The 6,964-nt window shown below is 43.5% G+C and overlaps 1 pseudogene; it reads left to right on the plus strand.

Annotated features, from left to right (window-relative positions):
* Positions 1 to 4,953: 4,953 nt before the first annotated feature.
* On the plus strand, positions 4,954 to 6,180 carry LOC103788266 (nucleophosmin pseudogene; annotated as a pseudogene).
* The last annotated feature ends 784 nt before the right edge of the window (positions 6,181 to 6,964 follow it).

Raw genomic sequence — 6,964 nt, forward strand, 5'->3', positions numbered from 1 at the left:
TTCAAAAGAAGTTCTATTGTGGACAAGATGCCATCAAACAGCATTATGTGCTGTAGAGAAATCTTTTGTGAAAGAGTCAATCCATGTGGCAAACTTCATTGTTGTCTTCTTTGAAGAAACTGCCGCTACCACTCCAACTACCACTCTGATCCATCCGTAGCCATCAACATCGAGGCAAGCCCCCCCATCAGCAAAAAATTATGACTCACTGAAGCCTCAGATGATCATTAGCCTTTTTTAGCCATAAAGTATGTTTAATTAAGGTAAGTACATTGTATTTTAGACATAATGCTTTTGCACACTTAAAAGACTACAGTACAGTACACATAACTTTTTTTAAATATAGTCTTGCTCTGCTGCCCAGGCTGGAGTGCAGTGGCATGCTCACAGCTCATGGCAGCCTTCACTCCCTGAGCTCAAGCGACCCTCCCGCCTCAGCCTCTCTAGCAGCAGGGAGTACAGGCGTGCATCGCCATGCCTGGCTAATTTTTGTGTTTTTTTGTAGAGTCAGTGTTTTACCATGTTGCCCGGGCTGGTCTTGAACTCCTGGGCTCAAGTGGTCCTCCCACCTTGGCCTTCCAAAGGCGTGAGCCACTGTGTCCAGCTGATAAAACTTTTATGTGCACTGAGAAACCAAAAAACTTGCAATACTCACTGAAAGCCCCTGCCTGTCCCATACATAAGAAGTCTGAGGGCTTGGGAGACACCCGGCTGTGAGTAGAGGCCCCCAGGAGACTATCTGGCTTCTTTGGGAGCAGGCTTCCCTCCTGAATCATATGCATTAGGCATGACCTATAAATGTATCTATAAATCTATCTAAAACCACACTAGTTCTAAAGACAGGGTTTGCAGTACAGGTATGAGCCGATATCAATCCTTAACCACACAGTGACTCATTAATGAATTTCCAGGCAGGAATCTCATTCCCAGGAAGGGATTTTCCCCTCCAGAGGCAAAGCTTACTCCAACTTCATTCCAGAACCTGATTTAGATGCAGGCCAAGGTCATTCATAGCACACGACCTTAAAAAATCAGCCCTGTGCCAAGTGTGCTGGCTCTTACCTATAATCCCAGCACTTTGGGAGGCTGAGATGGGTGGATCACTTGAGGTCAGGAGTTTGAGACCAGCCTGGCCAACATAGTGAAACCCCATCTCTACTAAAAATACAAAAATCATCCAGGTATGGTAGTGTGCACCTGTAGTCCCAGCTACTTGGGAGGCTGAGGCAATAGAATGACTTGAACCCAGGAGATGGAGGTTGCAGTGAGCTGAGATTGCACCACTTCACTCCAGCCTGGGCGACAAGAGTAAGACTCTGTCTCAAAACAAACAAACAAACAAACAAACAAACAAACAAACAAACAAACAATCAGCCCGGGAGATTTGTTGAAACAAGCAGCTCCTGGCCTGGGACTTAAGATCATTCTGTGCTGTGGGTGTTGTTTTTATAGAGATGGGATCTCCCTATGCTGCCCAGGCTGGTCTGAAACTTCTGGGCTCAAGTGACCCTTCTGCCTCAGCCTCCCAAAATGCTCAGATTACAGGCATGAGGCATGGCACCTAACCTGCACTGTGGGTTTTGGGATTTGTTATTCACTCATTTAACCATTTACCCTTGTTAAATGAGTGTGGAAGGGGATACAAAGATGAATAAGACAGCTCCTGCCCTTGAGGGCTCAGAATTGAATAATTAGTTGGACTTGCCTTTGGCTTCGCTGAGTTTTCTGTGCCTCTGAGCTATCATTCTATGTCCAGTGGCCACAAAACTGTCATGATTTTGAATTGTCAGTGTAAATCTTGGACTCAAACCATCTCAAGCTCCACTGGCCACCAGTTATTCTGGACTGTTTTGATGTTTCTGGCTGAAGTGTTTGGGAGGGCAACTGACCATGCTGGTTCCACCAAACCTTAAGTCAGGTTCCCAGGATGCTGGGCTTTCAGTGCTAAATCAGAACAAGTCCTGAGCAAACCAGGATGAATTGGTCATTCCAGTGCTGGGAACAGGGCAGCAGGAGGGAAACAGGTGGGTGGGGAGGAATTATAATAACTAAAACTTATTTTGTTTAATAACGTAGTAATACTTAGAACAAATTTATGAGGTTAGTACTATGATAGCCCTATTTTATACAGGTATAAACCGGGACACAGAGAGAGGGAACAATTTGTCACAAGTGACCATTCTGTAAATGGCAGAGACAGGCCCGACAGCTGATCCTGCGTTCCCAGACATCACTGCCTTAGAGGGCTCATGTGTAAAAATGCCGTGCAGATCAAGTCTTGAGACTGTGTTTGAAGTGAATTCTTGGAGATTGGAAGCAGAATCCTCTGGAAGCAGAAGTCTGCAGAAGCTTTGTTTCCATGGAGACCCAATCATACCCAACCACGCTGTGTTCAAATGTAGTCACAACAGTGGGGAGCAGCCATCACTGAAGCATTTCTTTTTTTTTTCAGCTGGAGTTTTGTGCTCTCACCCAGTGCAGTGGCCCGATATGCAAAATGTAAGTTTCATGCAAAGTCCTAGGAGATGCTCATTAAGTCCCAGGTAATATCGTGAATTTAGATAATTCCCTACTTACCAGTTGCTAGCTCTGTGACTTGGGCAAACTTACCTAACTTCTTAGCTGTTTCCTCATGGTTAAATGGTGTAAGTAATAGCACGCACACTCAAGGGCTGTGGTGAAGATGAAGACAAATGGGATTAACACACAAAAGAGCCAGGTCCAGAGCAGACGATGAAGCAGACATACCAGCTGCTCACTGCCATCAGCCCGCCTGTGTCTTTAAATGAGAACAATCCCTTTGAGAACTAACACGAAGGCGCGGTCTGTTCTCCTTCTAGCTTTGCCTGCCCCATCTCTCTCTACTCTGTTCCAATCTCCATCCCACTTCTGATTTGTGGGCCTGTTCCCAGCCATTTCTGTGCCACTGGGAAGAGATGAGCAAACAAGAACCTCCTGTTTCTTCCCCCACTATGTACCTTGTACTCCCAGTCCACACAACCCCAACCTAGACACTAGGACACCGCCTGACAGGTAACCAGACTTTGATTCATCCATACCAATGGGTAACCCAGCTCCCCACATGACTTCAGCAGCTCAGAGAAGAGAAGAGGTGGGAACGGATGAGGATGTTTCTGATAGACAAGGTGGGTGAGAAAGCATCATGATATGCATGCATCTTTGAAAGTTTCATTCAGATGTTCAAGTTCAAGTGGCTATATGGTGGGGTACCTAAAGGCCCCAGGAGAAATCAGGGGCCTGATTGATACAGATGCTGAAATTAAGCCTGAAATTCCACAAGACGTCTTGGAGAAATGTGTTTCCTTTTTTTTTTTTTTGAGTAGGAGTCTTGCTCTTGTTGCCCAGGCTGGAGTACAGTGGCGCAATCTCAGCTCACTGCAACCTTCGCCTTCTAGGTTCAAGTGATTCACCTGCCTCAGCCTCCCAAGTAGTTGGGATTATAGGCACATGCCACTACACCCAGCTAATTTTTGTATTTTTAGTAGAGACAAGGTTTCGGCATGTTGGCCAGGCTGGTCTCTATCTCTTGACTTCGTGATCCACCCACCTCGGCCTCCCAAAGTGCTGGGATCACAGGCATGTGCTACCACACCCAGCCGAAATTTGTGTTTCTTAGCAAGAAAAACTAGGCCCTATGTTCCCACACATGTGCAAACACTCGCTGGTGATTGTCACCCACTGATTCCCCACCTGGATTTAGGGTCTTCACAATCTCTTCCACAACTGACCTTCAATTATTCAAAGGTAGTTTTCAGGCCCTGTGAGGACAGGGTGAGCTCAAAAAATGTTTGGTGTATAAACAGCAATGATGCTGAGAGCAGCAGTGTGCCCAGTGCCTCTGTGCCAGGTGCAGTGCTAACTTTTAAAGACATTGTTCAGCTCCTTCTTCTCCGAAGCCCTGTGAGGCTGATATTATCAATTCCTCCTCATCATCCTCTATTTATAGATGAAGAAACTGAGGTTTATTTTATTTACTTTTTGAGATGGAGTTGTGCTCTTGTTGCCCAGGCTGAGTGCAATGGTGCAATCTCGGCTCACTACAACCTCCGCCTCCCGGGTTCAAGTGCTTCTCCTGCCTCAGCCTCCCAAGTAGCTGGGACTACAGGTTCCTGCCACCACGCCCAGCTAATCTTGTATTTTAGCAGACACAGGGTTTCACCATGCTGGCCAGGCTGGTCTCAAACTCCTGACCTCAGGTGATCCACCCACCTTGGCCTTCCAAAGAACTGGGATTACAGGAAAGAGCCACTGCTCCTGGCTGAAACTGAGGTTTAGATAGTCAAATATCTAAGAAGTGGTAGAACTGGACTTATGATTCAGAGCCCACCATCTTCACCTGAGATATGCTCAAGTGAGTGTACTGTGTAGAACTGGCATCTCTGCCTCTGTCCTGGCACTTGTTTTACGGCTGGCCCACTGGCCATTACTCCCAATGTGGCACTTGATCCCCATTTCCTTGGGTGCTGTGTCTCCCCCAATCTCAACCCATGTGGTTCATGTGAAGTAGGAAAGAATTTCTTAAGACATAAAAAACACTAAACATAAAGGATAACTTGACTAAATTAAAACTAATGTCTGTTTATCCAAAACTACTAAAGTGAAAAGTTAAGCCACAAACTGGGAGGAGATATTTGCCACATGTGTTAACTACAGACCATTGAGACATGGACGATTAGAAATATGGGAAATTGACATGAACAGGTTTTTCACAGACATGGAAACAAATACATGCATGAAAAGTTGCTCAACCCCATTAGCAATCATGGACATGAAGATTAAGATCACAATGAATTCCATTTCACACCTACTAGATTAGAAGTCTAGATTGCACTTAGTGTTTGTGAGGATGACTCCAAGATTCTAAAGAAACCCTCCTGGATTGTCTTCCAGGAGTTTAAAGTTTTGCTTTTTAAATTAAAGACTTTAATCTATCTTGAATTGATTGGGGAAGGAGTGAGTCATTAAATTCCATATTTTTCTGTATGAATAATCAATTGTACTAGCACCTTTTGCCAAATTGTCCCTTCTTTCCCCAATGATCAGAAATGCCACCTTGCTGGTGTGATTCCGTCCTGTGCGGCTGTTCATTTGAGCAGTGGTCATTTATCTCTGTCCGCCTTCTCTCCCGTCTAAGTGCGTGCTGCCACCGGATGGAAAATTCAATGGACATAGACATGAGCCCCCTGAGGCCCCAGAACTATCTTTTTGGTTGTGAGCTAAAGGCCAACAAAGATTATCACTTTAAGATGGATAATGATGAAAATGAGCACCAATCATCTTTAAAAACGGTCAAATTAGGGGCTGATGCAAAATATGAATTGCACATTGTTGAAGCAGATGCAATGAATTATGAAGGCAGTCCAATTAAAGGAACACTGGCAGCTTTGAAAATGTCTGTGCAGCCAGCGGTTTCCCTTGGAGGCTTTGAAATAACACTACCAGTGGTCTTACCATCGAAGCGTGGTTCAGGGCCAGAGCATATTAGTGGACAGTACTTACTTGTGGAGTACTTAGTGGACAGTACTTAGTGGACAGTACTTAGCTGTGAGGAAGATGCAGAGTCGGAAGATGCAGAGTCAGAAGATGAAGAGGAGGGTGTGAAACTCTCAAGTATATCTGGAAAGCGGTCTGCCCCTGGAGGTGGTAGCAAGTTTCCACAGAAGAAAGTAAAACTTGCTGCTGACGAAGATGATGATGATGATGATGATGATGATTTTGATGAGGAGGAAACTGAAGAAAAAGCACCAGTGAAGAAATCTTTATGAGACACTCCAGCCAAAAATGCACGAAAGTCAAATCAGAATGGAAAAGACTTAAAACCATCGTCAACACCAAGATCAAAAGGACAAGAATCCTTCAAAACACAAGAAAAACCCCTAAAACACCAAAAGGACCTATTTCTGTAGAAGATATTGAAGCAAAAATGAAAGCCAGTATAGAAAAAGGTGGTTCTCTTCCCAAAGTGGAAGCCAAGTTCATCAATTATGTGAAGAATTGCTTCCGGATGGCTGACCAGGAGGCTGTTCAAGATCTCTGGCAGTGGAGAAAGTCTCTTTAAGAAAATAGTTTAAACAATCTGTTAAACATTTTCTGTCTTATTTCATTTCTGTAAGTTGATATCTGGCTGTCCTTTTTATAATGCAGAGTGAGAACTTTCCCTATCGTGTTTGATAAATGTTGTCCAGATTCCATTGCCAAGAATGTGTTGTCCAAAATGCCTATAGTTTTTAAAGATGGAACTCTACCCTTTACTTGGTTTTAGGTATGTATGGAATGTTATGATAGGATGTAGTAGTAGTGGTGGTCAGACATGGAAATGGTGAGAAGACAAAAATATACATGTGAAGTAAAACTCCGTATTTTAATTAAAATAAAAAAGAAATGTCACCTCTGTCACAAATGAAGTATGCATGGGTCTATTTCTGTGATTTCTATTCTGTTCCAGTGCTTTTAGACATCTGGTTAGCTTCTTTTTATTATTTATGGGGAATGTTTTCACTTTTCTTGGATCTTTGCTCTTCCATAGGAGTCAGGATCAACTCATCTTCCTTGAAAAACCCTGTAGAGATTTTGATGGCAACAGTCCTGTTTCTGACTTCAAAAGACATTGTTCTAATTTTTTACAGTCAGGAATGGTATTTGCTATGGGGTTTGGTAGATGCCTTTTAACTGGTTAAGAAAGTTCTCTCTGTTCTTAGTTTGCTGTGAGTTGTTACCAGGAGGGATTGTTGGATTTTATAAAAGCATTAAAAAAATTTTTTGCAACTATTCAGATGATCTTATAGTTCTCTTTTAATATGTTAATGCGGTTACTACAGGAATACATTTCCTTTTCTTTCTTTCTATTTTTTTTTTTTTTTGGCAGGGACTCACTCTGTCACCTAGGCTAGAGTGCGGTGTTAATCATAGTTCACTGCAGCCTTGAACACCCAGGTTCAAGCAA

This window comes from Callithrix jacchus, chromosome 15 (genome assembly GCF_049354715.1).
Source record: "Callithrix jacchus isolate 240 chromosome 15, calJac240_pri, whole genome shotgun sequence".
Classification (NCBI taxonomy): domain Eukaryota; kingdom Metazoa; phylum Chordata; class Mammalia; order Primates; family Cebidae; genus Callithrix; species Callithrix jacchus.